General features: G+C 43.2%; 1 protein-coding gene across 3 annotated transcripts in view; it reads right to left on the bottom strand.

The window, feature by feature from the left end:
• TBL1X (transducin beta like 1 X-linked) overlaps nt 1–13,013 on the bottom strand; it is a 79,432-nt gene extending 66,419 nt beyond the window's left edge. For 2 of the 3 annotated variants that reach the window (XM_054676427.2, XM_054676429.2), the window contains exon 1: nt 12,924–13,013. The gene's annotated coding sequence lies outside the window, so the exon portion shown is untranslated. The remainder of the gene's footprint in view (nt 1–12,923) is intronic. The other variant, XM_054676430.2, reaches the window with a different exon arrangement.
• Nucleotides 13,014–14,251: the final 1,238 nt, after the last annotated feature.

The raw sequence follows: 14,251 nt of genomic DNA, 5'->3' as shown, positions 1-14,251 counted from the left end.
AGCAAGGAAAGAACTCTGTTGTCCATGAACAAACCAGAATTCATACATCAGTAAGAGCTGCTCACTCCAAACAGCTGGGCAGCCCCAGAAAGGCTGCAACTAACGTCAATGATGTCACCAACACTAAACATCTTTTTTCTTTTGAGACGGAGTCTCGCTCTGTTGCCAGGCTGGAGTGCAGTGGTGCGATCTCAGCTCACTGCATCCTCCGCCTCCTGGGTTCAAGGGATTCTCCTGCCTCGGCCTCCCGAGTAGCTGGGACTACAGGCGCCCACCAACACGCCCGGCTAATTTTTGTATTTTTTGTAGAGATGGGGGTTTCACCATGTTGGCCAGGATGGTCTCGATCTCCTGACCTCGTGACCCACCCGCCTCAGCCTCCCAAAGTGCTGGGATTACGGGCATGAGCCACCACACCTGGCCTATTTTTTTTTTTTTTTTTTTTTTTTTTTTGAGACAGAGTCTTGCAGTGTTGCCCAGGCTGGAGAGCAGTGGCATGATCTGGGCTTACTGCAACCTCCACCTCCCGGGCTCAAGCAATCCTCTCACCTCAGCCTCCCGGGTAGCTGTGACCAAAGGTGAGCATCAGCACGCCCAGCTAATTTTTTGGTTCTTTTTGTAGAGACAAGGTTTCACCCAGGCTGGTGTTCAGCTTCTGAACTCAAGCGATCCACCTGCCTCAGACTTCCAAAGTGGTGGGATTTCAGGCGTGAGCCGCCAAGCCCGGCCAGCACTAAACATCTTTAGGCTGTTTGGGAACTGTCTTCGGTGTCTATATCACACATTTGCAAGTATCTTTACAGGCAGCAAAACTTTCATTGTTGAATGAGGATTGAGTTTTTGTTTGTTTAGGGGGAGAAAAGTACAAAGTATATGTTCAAGTTGGAAGATATTTTACATTTAATAGGAGGATTCAAAGTAATGGTTACTGCCAGGGACATACCTTACCCCCACAAAGTCCTGCCCTGGTATACTCCCGACCCTCGAGTATGGGCAAGATCTGTCACTTGCTTCCAGAATGCGTCAAGGAGATGGGGCACCACTCCCTAGGTTAGGTTACATTACATGGCAAGGTTGACCACATTTCTCTCCTGTGATTATTAACACCACATTGCATGATCTGTCCAGGCAATGGCAGGCAGCCTGCAGGGAGCTGAGGGTCTCAGTCCTGCAGCCACAGGAACTGAATTCTACCAACAACCTGTGCTTGGAAGAAAACCCCTGAGCTTAAAGGAGAGCGCAGCCTGGCTGACACCCGGACCAAGCCTTGTGGGACGCTGAGCACTGGCCCCAGCTGTGCTGTGCCTGGACCCGTGACCCGCAGCCACGGTGAGAGAATGAATGTGTGTTGTTTCAAGCTGCTAAACGTGTGGTCGTCTGTTATCCAGCAAGAGATAATGAATGCAGCTGCCCTGGCGTCATTCCACCTCTCACTTTGCACTCTTAATAGACTTTATTTTATAGTTGCCAGAACACTGCCATTCAAAAATTCTTATCTTCTTTGCTTAATTTGATGACATTTCTGTACTTTTGCACATACTGCAATGAAAATTTGACAGTCAAAATACAAGTCTGTCCTAGGATTTGTGCTTGAACTCTGGAGAGGTCTCTCAAAAGACAGCATGCAGAAGAAAATATTAGAGACAAAATAAGCTATGAAATCATAGCATGACCTAATGAAAAATTAAATATTATTTAAGGAGACAAACTAAAACAACAAAAATCTATCTAAAGAATGTTGCAGCACTGGGCAGGCTTTTGGTGATGCTGAGTGCTGCAGTGACTATGGCAACACAGTGCCAATAGCAAATGTATAGAGTTTAGGTTTCTCTCTACATCTTGCACAGCTAGAAACCTCTGGTTTTCTATCATTAACTTCTGGTGGCTGAACAATGGAAGGCTGGTTGCTACGAAGGGTTACTAGGAGGAGCAAAAAAGAATGGACTGAAAAAATGGCTTGGGCCGGGCACAGTGGCGCACACCTATCATCCCAGCAATTTGGGAGGCCGAGGCAGGCGGATCGCTTGAGCCCAGGAGTTTGAGATCTGCCTGGGCAACACAGCAAAACTCTGTCTCTACAAAAACAAAACAAAACAAACAAACGAAAAAACTAGCTGAGTGTGGTGGTGCACGCCTGTAGTCCCAGCTACTCAGGAGACTGAGGTGGGAGAATCATCTGAGCCTGGGAAGTCGAGGCTGCAGTGAGCCGCGATCACCACTGCACTCCAGCCTGGGCAACGGAAGTGAGACCCTTTCTCAAAAAAAAAAAAAAAAAAAAGGCTGGCAGCTACAAATCCCAATATAAATGTATCACAAAATTATTACCAAAATTCTCTAGGCTATACATACATTTGTGAAAGACGGTAAATAAGGAATTTTGAAATTAATTTTGAAGAATCTATTATAAAAATAAAGGAAATAATTATAAAGAAGTTTGGCTAAAAGAGAAAATCACTGATTTGGAGCATGAGCTGAAGTTGAGCAATTACATTTTCACAACTGCAGCTTTTTATTTTATTTTCTTCTGTGAGCCAGTGAGTGTTTGAAAAATTGAAGTTTTACAATGTAAGACCTCTTAAAAAGGTAGGAAGAGCAGAGCGCTATAGCTTCAGCCTCACTTAGTCCCAAGGATTTCTGGACAGGCGTAGGAACAGGGCAACAGGGCTAGTGGGACCGGCATGAATCTGGAGTCCCGTGGAAAGGAAGAGAATTACAAAGGACGAGTCAGCCTGGGAGGCAGGGCACGGTGCCCCCTCCCAGTGAGGGCAGCTGGAAAGGACCAATCTTGGAGGGCATCTCATCTCATCTCTGCATGTTACAGATGAGGAAACTGAGGCACAGAGAGGAAACTATGTCTGGCAGGACCTGGCAAACACCCCAGCTTCCCAGCTGCCCTTCTTGTTTGCCATGCCTAGCTCCTTTCCTCTTTTACTCTGGGGGAAAAAAAAAAAGCAAGCCTGTTCCAGGCACAGCACGATGTTCTGCAGCATCCTTGGACTCCCCCAACCTCCTTGCAGTGGTGACAACCAAAAATGCCTGCACACATTGCCAAATGTCCCACATTGCAAAACTGCAGCTGGCCGAGAACCACTGCTCTTTAGAGGAAAAATAAGCATTTTGTGTTTGAAATGAACTCCATTTAAAAAGTAAGGCAACTGGTGCAGGCTCAGACGCTGCTTGGTGACCTGACCACTGAAAATGTACCAGCTGGGCGCAATGGCTCATGCCTGTAATCCCAGCACTCTAAGAGGCTGAGATGGGAGGATTGCTTCAGCTTAGGAGTTAGAGGCCAGCCTTGGCAACATAGGGAGATGCCCTCTCTACAAAAAAATTTTAAAAATTAGCAAAGTATGGTAGCACATGCCTGTGGTCTTAGCTACTCAGGAGGCTAAGGCAAGAGGTTTGCTTGAGCCCAGGAGGCTGAGGCTGCAGTGAGCCATGATTATGCCACTGCACTCCAGTGAGTGGAGTGAGATCTTGGGTGACAGAGTGAGATCTTGCCTCAAAATAAAGAGCAGATACTCTGATTCGTGGAGACGAAACACCTGTATACACAGCCTGGTTAATATTCCCCACCCCAGGAGCATCTGTGATAAATACAGGTGTCTCTGCATGTGTTTATATAGAACTATGGAGAATGAGAATATAAGATCCTGAGGAGATGGGGAGTACGGGCCATTTTTAATTATCCGTTCCTCTAATTTGCATTATGCATCTTTCTTTCTTCCAACTAGAAAAACTTCTGCTTCAGCTCTGGCTTTCTGCTTTCTGATCACAGATTCATTGTTTTTAAATGTATAAGTTAGGGTCCAAGGATTGGAATGCTTTCCCCAATACATTGTTAACTTTCTAAAGGGTTTTGATTTCTAAGCAGAAGAGAAAACAAAACAAAAACTATCCATGGCCTGCAATCGAGCCAGGATGTAATGTTTGGTAAGACTGACTGCTCCATCTCAAGTACATATTTTAATTTTTTAAGACTGATTTAATATTTGGATCAAACTTTTCTCCCCCAACAAACACTTACTTTGCTAGCTTTTAAATGATTATTTTTCTTTTAAAACCTAATTCCAAAAATTGTAGAATCTACAAATATATTCTTAGATTATTAGATACAAGCATGAGAATATTCTCTGAATGGACTCCTAACCCTAACAGCTGTATTTAATGCCCTTCAGCTCTGTGGGCTTCATCACACCAAAATCAAGAGAAACCATCCATCAGCTGGGTGTCCCGGCGTTTAGCTGCGCTTATCTCTAAGTGGCTCACTTGAAGGTGGTGGTTGTTTTCATGGATCTTCTTCAGTTTTTTGACTCAAGTGAGTCTCCTGGCCAGTATTCCTCTGCAAGAACCACTGTTCCAGACAAACCTCACCACACACAAGGCTGGGAATAAAAATTCCTCCTCCTCCTCTTTTTTCTAAGACCAGAACTAAATTTCACAGGAAGATGGTAAATTATGGATCTCCCACCCAGGGCTTTGCTGTTTAATTTCCCACAAATAAATGTGCTGTTATTATAGTGGTATTCGTAGTGTAGCAGAACTCTCAAGCACAGAGAAGGTCACTGCAAACCTCATTTTTGGCTTGAGTGATGGCACACTGGTGTGCCGTTCCTGTCTGGGCGACATTTCCTAAGGCCAGTCCACAAGCACCTTCCTTCACGGAAGAGGAGGGGGATGTTTTGGAAGAAAAGTTAAATTCTTGACTGATGGAGACAAGACCCACGATTTTGGAAGAAGTCAGAGAAAGAGGAGAGAAGCACAGGAGCTCTGGGTGTACATGTGGCGAGGACCTGCCCTATGAAAATGATTTTTGACTTTTAATGATGTGTCACATGCACCCCTCAGCCCAGGGCATGAGGACTGCCCTCTACACCAAGGTTCAAAGCAAAGTGCCATCGACAGCTATGTATTCTGTGGGAAAAAGTCCGCCTTTGTCTTCTGTGCCAAGAACTATTTTTGTGGACAAATAACATGGAGTTTGGAATGTTCATGCTTTATTACAATTACTACTTTTTATTGCAACTATTACTTCTTATGACAGTTATGACTTTATTACAATAAAGTTAGGGTAAATCAGGGTGAGAGTCCCCATCCGTATAGGCTTATTGGCTAGAGATAAGGTAGCTCACGTCCTGAGAGCCACAGAGAACAGGTAAAGATGTGGGATTCAGGGAGCCTTTGGCCAAGCGCCAGAGACCCTGACTTCTAGGGGCAGCTGCACCACTATCTAGCCCTGGGATTGGAGGGTCAGTTATATGGCTGTTTCCTTATCTCTAAACTGAGTATCAAATAGCCCCTATGTAAAGGGGAGAGTGTGAGGAGTCAATGCTTTTATGCAGAGCCCGATGCACAGAAAATATCCAGTATGTGGGAGCTGGTATTTGAGCTCCCCATAGAGCTCTTCCCCAAGAGAGACCTGAAAGGTCAGTAGGAGAGGATCAGGGCAACACACACCTGCCTCGCCCATGACCACTCAGGGCTCGACTCCTCGTCCTGGCTCATCAGCAATGTCAAGCAGGCAAGGTGGCACACATAAAGCCCAACCAAAAAGAACTACCACCAGAGGCCTGTGTTTGGGCATTCTTTTCTAGTATGTACAGCTGGAGACACAAGCCGCATTCTAACACCTAACCGGTTTCCCGAACAGCATCCGCTTCCAGCCTTCGAGTTCTGAGAACTCCTGTGGATGTTTTCCAATTTCTCCAGTTCTAAAATAAAGGAGAGTTTTGGCAGCACTCACAGCTCCTCCTTGGCCCCAAACAGGAGGGGGATGAGAGGGGAGTCTTAATTAGAGCAACTGTGTTTATTTTCTTGCCTGACCCAGCTTTGATTAAAGACACCTTCAATTAGGTTGATTTGAGGTGTTTGGAGTTGTGATTGCGCAAAAACGAAATAACCACCTTCCACTTTGGGTTAAAGCCACAACATTCTCTCACTGTGCTGCTTAAAGAAGGCAAAGAAGAACAAACGAGCATGGGCTGATGGCATTTTTGAAGTTTCTCTGCTAAAGATAAGTAATTCAATATAAGTGATAATTTGGGGTTTACAGCCGTCAAGAAGCTGAAGGGGAGATTATTTATAGTATTTTTTTTTAAGCCTTGGTTTCAAGGTGGCCAGAAGTCCTATTAATTCGCAGTTCCCTTCACAAAACAGTTCAGCATTCGGTCCCAGGAGAAATGGCTGTTTAAGAGTTTCATTTCATTGAGTATGTAGTTAGAGCACTCAATATGCCATCATTCTGTGGGAGAACACTGGCCCCAAACAACAAAATCTTAATTGCTGTTTTAATTATCTTAAAAAGTAGAATCACATGGGGCCTGCTGGAGAGCTGGTGCTGGTAGTTAAGGACAGAAAGGGCAAGTTCGTTTCTTGCCAAGAGGCCAGCCGTGTTCTGAAACAGCGAAGGAAGCACGAGCTGATGAAGGGGGCGTGTATTGTAGGAAGGGCAGCGCACAGAGCTCCTCTGACATCACTGGAGGGGAAGCTTTATCTTTCAGCCATTTGCCCTGTTATGTAAACATCTTAAAGATCTTCTAAAGCAGCCCTTGGTTTCTGAAGGCACCTGAGAAAGTGAGTGTCATTAGTTAGGCTGCTATTAGTTAGGCTGTTGGCGTCTGTGCTGGAAGAATCCATTGCTTGGAGGGATGGCCTGGACAAGGCTCAGGTCTTTGGGGCTTGTCTCCATGCAGACTGGACCGAGCCAGGGTCACTGGAAGATCTGCTTGGACTGACCTCAGCCTCTAAAGGGCACCTCTTTCTCCAAGTTGCTTCATGGAAACGAGCAAACTCTGCCCATTTGGAGGCAGCGGCTCTTTTCTCTGCTCAGATGTAAACTGAGTTTATTTTCATTTCACAATCAGTAACCAGCTTAAGACAGAATTTTAAATGTATGTATAAAGTTTACATATAAATCCCAATACACCTTTTCTAACATCTGCCTGGGGAGCAGCTTATTTGGGGGCTGACACAGGCTTGTTTTACCACTTTGCACATCTTTTCATCCTATGTAATTGTAAAGAAGGCAATGTGTGGTTCTTGAAACAATCTCATTGTCCAGTGACAGAACGATGAAATAAATTGCAGTGAACACATATGGGAACTATCAGGCCGCCATGAAGATGATTTTAGAAACCAATACACGGCATGGATTGTATGCTAGCTATCAGGTGTGAGTGCTATGTGCACGATACGATCGATCTCACCAGTCATAACTCCAAGAGATAAATATGACCATTACTCTTATTACCATTTTATAGGTTTAACAAATAAAGGCTTAGGGAAGATAACCAACTTAAATCCCAGCGAAGCTAGGATTTAAAGTTACGTTGTTTGACATTAAACGCTGTGGTCTTCCAGTGCAAGTTAAAAATTTCAAAGCTAGGTTAATGGAAAGATATTTATGATATGTCCCAAATTGGGTGGCAGGGGGCGACAACAAAACAGAAAAGAGGGCCAACAAGGTTACAGTTTGACCCAAGCCTGTAGGAAAACACATACAGAGGAAAAGTTTGGGGAGAAATGCATAAAAATATTTTATGTTGCTTGCTTTCTTTCATACACTTCTCTCCATTTACCCACAATCAGATATACAATACTTTCAGTAAGAAAATATTCCCCGCAAAGAAAAATTTCCCATTAGTTTTACGGTTATATTTATTTACTTGGAGTCAATGGTCTGAAATGGTAAATATAATCAAAGAATTATTTCTTCGTTACTAGAGTTCCAATGCCGAGCAGTGACGCCTCCATTTAAATATGGAATAAACTAGTGGCGTAAGATGCGGCCAGGAAAACAGCATTTCAGGCAGGGGCAATGTCCATGACAGGGGGCTGTGTGGGAAAAGCACGGCTCCCAATTGCATGTGTATCTTTCTACACGTTGTGTAGTTTCTACTCTGAACATGGACTTCTTATATTTATTAAAACGTAAGGAAAACCTGGGAATGTCGGCTGGGCGTGGTGGCTCACTTGAGTCCAGGAGTTTGAGACCAGACTGGGCAACACAGTGAAACTCATCTCTACAAAAAATACAAAAATTAGCTAGGTGTGGAGGCATGCCCCTGTATTCCCAGCTATTTGGGAGTCTGAGGCACGACAATCGCTTGACCCTGGGAGGTGGAGGCTGCAGTGAGCGGAGATCGCGCCACTGTACTCCAGCCTGGGTAACAGAGCAAGACCTTGTCTCAAAACAAACAAAAACGACCTGGCAATGTCTTCAGAGATCATCAGTATGAAAACAACTATATAGGAAATGAGGCTACAGGGTTGGGAGGGCAGAGCAGAGGAGAGGTTTTGTGTTAGAAAAGGAATGCCGCTTTTCACAGAATAAAATCATCCCTGGCGGGACATGGTGGCTCACGCCTGTTAATCCCAGCACTTTGGGAGGCTGAGGCGGGCAGATTACTTGAGGCCAGGAGTTTGAGACCAGACTGGCCAACATAGCAAAACCCCATGTCTACTGAAAATACAAAAAAATTAACTGGGTGTTGTGGCGCACGCCTGTAATCCCAGCTACTCAGGAGGCTGAAGCAGGAGAATCACTTGAACCTGGGAAACGGAGGTTGCAGTGACCCAAGATTGTGCCACTGCACTGCAGCCAGGACGACAGAGCGAGCCTCCATCTAAAAAAAAAAAAAGAAAGAAAAGAAAAGAAAAGAAAAAATCCCCATGATGAGGCATTCAGAAAAGGTCCTTTCTGTGCCCCGCCACCCTTCTGGGTTAATTAGTGGCTGGCTGGGGCTTTCATCCAAAGCCCACATGCACGTCAACGGCAGATGCTATGGTGACAGGAAGGAAGCCCTCTTGAAAATGCTCCACCTAGCAAGAGCAAGCCACTACCAGGGAAATCCATATCACATGAGCTGGACGATGCATGTAAGAAAAAGAGCACTGCCTCCCTTTCATCCTCTCCTCCTCTGGCCACAGTTCAACACAGATGCACGTGCCCAAGATTTCAGAGCAGACTGCCTTGGAAGGCACTGACGCTACTGCTTCCACGGAGCAGGAGCTCATCCTATTTTCCTGATGACCGTGGTCTTTAACCTAGCACTTCTGATATCCAGATCCATTATGACCTATTTTCCAGCCAGAAATTAATTTATGGATTTTAATTATCTTTAAGATAGATTGAACACAGTTTCTACACAATGTGCACCGGGCCTTCAAACAAATTTCAGGAATACATGCACTCTGGTCATGATATCTCTCAGACACTGATTTTTCACTGACATATGAAGAATTTAATTTGACCATGATGAGTCTCTTTCTGGCAGTAGATGGAGTCAGCAGTGGGTTCACCTACACGTATGATGTGGCCTGTGAAGTTGTGAAAAATAAACTCTGAAGCGTACCCTACAGTTCGAAAGGCAGGCGGTGCCCCATCCCCCAATGTGGCCTGGATCTCATATAAATCTTACTGTTATATCAGCATTTTGTTTTGTTTTAGTGACAGGGTCTCGCTGTGTTGCCAAGGCTGGAGTGCAGTGGTGCAATCATAGCTCGCTGAAGGCTCAACCTCCCAGGCTCAAGTGATTCTCCTGCCTCAACCTCTTGAGCAGTTGGGACTACAGGTATGTGTTACCACCTCTGGCTAATTATTATGTTTTTCCTTTTTTTGTAAAGATGGGGGTGTCACTATGTTGCCCAGGATGGTCTCAAACTTTCGGCCTCAAGTGATCCTCCTGCTTTGGCCTTCTAAAGTGCAGGGAGTACAAAGTGTGAGCCACCGTGCCTGGCCTATATCAATTTTGGAGGCTTATATTTAAATGAATGACAAAGACGTTTTTAAAAAAGGAAAAAACTAAAAGCATCATGAACCCAAATATTACATCAGAGTCCAACCATCCTCATATTTATGTCAGCAAACACAGGTACTAAATTTTGTAATTTAATGCCCCATAGCCTATAATTCCACAGGCATATGACTGACAACAAGTACAAAATAAAGGGCTGACAGAAGCAGCGGTGAGCAGGACTCCTCAATCTCCTCACGTTTGACATTTAGGGGTTGGGGAGGATGTCCTGTGAACTGCGGGACATTTGACAGCATCCCGGGCCTCTACCCACTAGATGCCAGTAGCACCCACTCCCCCAGTGGTGACAACCAGACATGTCTCCACACATTCCCAGGTTATCTTGGGGGTGGAGACTCCCCCAGGGTGAGAACCCAAGTTAGGGTAGTTACACAGGCCCAGAGCCACTCCCTCTTATGTGGCAGAAAGGCCCTCAAATTCCTTACGTAAAAGTCCTGACCCCCAAATATCTGCAGTGCCTTCGCTACGTAATCACAATTTAGATTCTGTCTTCATCACATCATGGCCCTTGGGTGGGCCTCTCGGAGCCTCACCTCCAGGTGGCCTCCAACTCAAAAGGCCACAATTAGAAAAGGTGGAAAGAAAACAGTTGTGTTCCTCTAGGTTAGGGTCAGCAAACTGCAACCCCGTATCAGTGTCTATAAATAGGGTTTTCTTGGCACTCAGCCATGTTCATACATTTCTGTAGGGCCTACACTGCTTTCACACTGCAATGGCAGAGCACAGCAGCTGCAGCACAGACCGCCTGGCCCGCGAAGCCTAAGCCCCTAACTATCGGGCCCATCACAGAACATGCTTGCTGAGCCTGCTTTCAGTCCTTCCTGCTCTACCACAGATTTTCCCACCTCTACATCCGAGAACGACTGCCTAGTCCCTTCTCGGCTTGGAATCTTCCTGCCTGAGAACTTCAACAGTGAACGCCCCTGAATGTGAACATTCCTCATAACCATACCAACCCCTTTAAGACTGAGATACAAAAAACACTATCACCAGGGTCTGCGATGGATGCCTTTGAAAGGAGGACATGTGTTGAAACCACACACACCTCAAGGAAACTGTTAGAAGCCCTCACTTTCTGAGATGCGGCACGCAGCATAGGCAGAAAGAGTATGTTATGTAGGTTATTCCCAACCTTACTAATGATCTACAGCAATAGAGTACCATTTTTGAGGATAATGCCAAATGACTATCTGCATGTATAAACCACACAAGTTATCAAAGGCTACAAAAACACTCAGTCATGTATAAATGACTGAGGTATAAAGCCAAACACAGATACCTCACGCAGAGGAGAAATTCAATGTGTGCTGGATTCAATGAAATGGAAGCTTATGTTCCCAAAGTACTGAACTAATACCCACTCAAAACATTGATGAGAGAAAGATCCCCTCCCTGCTTCCCTCTGACATTTAAAATATGGTTCAATGGCATTTCGAAAAATATTGACTGGTGTAACAGCCACTTTGGAAAAATTCAGTTCCTCAAAATGTTCAACAGAGGTACCATATGACCCACTCCTAAGTAAATGCCACAGAGAAATGAAACATATGTCCACACAAAAAAACCTGTATATGTGTGTTCATGACATCATTTTTAATAACAACCAAAAGGGAAATACAACTCCAATTTCCATCAACTGATGCATGAATCAAATATGTTCTATCCATGGTCTAGCCACACAATGGAATATTCTGACATAAAAAGAAATGACACATGCCACAATGCACATGAACCTTGAAAACATTATACTGAGTGAAAAAGCCAGTCAGAAAATTCAAATTCACTAATACATTACAAATTTTGTTTTTATAAACAGACTACACCTTTCATTAAAATACTTATACGTGTTTAACTTGTTAAAACAATCTACATATGCATATGTCTGGCTTTAAACAAAAGTACCTCAAACAGTAAGCTGCTTATTTTAATTAAATTTAAGTCTATCATTTTAGTTCTAGTTGGTTCTCTTAAAATAGTAAATCAAAAAGCTTCCTCAAAATTCTATCTTTACACTTTAAAACTGCCCAAGTTCTACAGGTTTGTTTGTTTGTTTGTTTGTTTTTTTAACTAAAAAGGCATTAGAGAAAGAAACAGAAAATTAAATAACAATTAAGTAAAATGAAATTAAAATCACACGTACCGAAAGGTAATAAGATAACTTTTACAGAACTTTTGGGGCATGGGTCTCAGTTTTAGTTTGGGCTACGGGCTTCTCAACTCTTGACACCTGTGCACATACAATTGTTTGGTGTGCTAGTCAGGAAACCTTAGCATCTCACCAGATTTACACATAGTAATCTCCATGATTTTCTAATAAGTTTCAAAGTTAACTAGCAAATCAATTTGGAGACAGACACAAATCATATTAAGAAACTGATAAAGCATAGAATTAAGATATAGGAGCCAAATAAAATCTATACTCATGCACCCAATTATAATGAACTTGTCTGCATAATTGTAATTGATTTTAGAAGGTGTCATCCTCGCCTGGTAAGACCCAGAAAAATTTGTTATAGCTCCTTCAGGATCCAAAATTCTCAGAAGGCAGGCCAGATGCAATGGCTCACACTTGTAATCCCAGCACTTTGGGAAGCCGAGGTGGGCGGATCACTTGAGCTCAGTTCCAGACCAGCCTGGACAACATGGTGAAACCCTGTCTCTACTGAAACTATTTTAAAAATTAGCCAGGTGTGGTGGCAGGTGCCTGTAATCCCAGCTACTTGAGAGGCTGAGGCAGGAGAATCGCTTGAACCCGGGAGGCGTGGGTTGCAGTGAGCCGAGATCGCACCACTGCACTCCAGCCTGGGTGACAGAGCAAAGACTCTGTCTCAAAACAAACAAAAACAAAACAAAACAAAAACACAACCCAAAATTCTCAGAAGTCAGCAAAAAGGCAAATTTCTCATTTGGAATTGACTATGCAGCTCGCAATGATTTAATGATTGTCTGTCTACTACCTTCAACCTTCAGTAAGGAGAAAGACCGGGCACTTCCCCTGACAACATCATTTAAAACAGAAGGGGTTCCATTTTGGGAAAATGCAGTTCTGCTCCTCAAACGGATTTCAGGTACAAGGGCAAGGATCCAATGGCATGCTGGGCTGCTTACCTTATGGTGACTTCATGTATGGACCTGTGGACCAGCAGGCTTCCCAGCATCCGGTCATAAAAATGGGAAGCCGTCTGCAGGGACCAGCCTAGGGAGAAAGGGAAAGGTTTGAAACAAAAGACTTAAAAATCATTGGGGTGTGTTTACCTCTCAACCATCCCGTTCCTTTAGGTTTTTTCTTCTTCCTAATTAAAACTTAACACATTTTATTGGTTCTTAATTTCTGTCTTAGTCCATAGCACAGATTGTAAGGTTTTGTTTGCAAAGTGAAAAAAAGGAGAAATTAAAAGTGGCCAGTCAGGCATTATGCATGTAGAAGTTCTGAAATAAAAGAGTCTCAAAATAGATAAAATTAATGTTAGCTCAGCTATGGCTAGTGCTATTATTTAAAGATAATTTAAAGATTTAAATTAATTTTAAATTACATTAAATTTAAAGATAAATTAAGGTTCCCTTGAAATATCAGTTTTTGGAACAGGGCCTTATTCAGCTGATACATGAACCTGTGCACACCCTCGGGAGAAGACAACACACTTTAGCTAAACATTCCCCATCGCTTGGGCTAGCTTTCCAATAACTCTACCAGGCACATTTGTGTGCATATATGCATCCTCATGTACTGTGCTCATAAAAACACACAAACGGGTCAGAATCCTTTCTCCTCCGGCTCCCCTAAAATCAAGAAAACCAAAGGCACCCACTAACGTCTCAACTTTTCATTTACTCTTCAGACATTTCTGTTTCACAAGGGTTCCATTTGCACTGATTTATGAGGAAGCCAGGTTTATGGCTCATAAAATGATAATCCTTTATATCAAAAATTGTTTTTATTTCTCAGTCACTATAAATACTAATCAGTAAACCATTTACCTAATGATATTTACCTTATAAAATTTCTTTGGTTGTGAATGATTCCTGCCTCCTAGAGAGTATAAATTATCCTCTATCATCTACAAATTCAAGAACTAAGGAAATTAAATGTCCACCATTTTCTCTAAATTCTTATTTAATAGTCTTCAGTGATAATAAAAAGGTACCAGGTTTAATATAATTGAAGTCCACAAGTGAAGCTATGAGTGAAGGTGTTTCTTATTAAGGAGTTTATATAGAAACTCAAGTGTTTTAAGGAAATTCAAGCAAATTATTCCCACTGAGTCATGTTTATAGTTATGTTGTTTAAAGGAAGGAGATTAAAAAAAATCTACAAGCAGGTTCACAGGCCCCTGAATTGCATTACAGTACATTGAAAACAAAAACCATAAGGATATTCAAGATGAAAGTAATAACCAGGGCAATTTGTAAAAAATCTACCACTGAAGTAAAATAAT

Source organism: Pan troglodytes, chromosome X, assembly GCF_028858775.2.
Source record: "Pan troglodytes isolate AG18354 chromosome X, NHGRI_mPanTro3-v2.0_pri, whole genome shotgun sequence".
Taxonomy (NCBI): domain Eukaryota; kingdom Metazoa; phylum Chordata; class Mammalia; order Primates; family Hominidae; genus Pan; species Pan troglodytes.
This window is presented reverse-complemented; position numbering and strand designations above follow the sequence as displayed.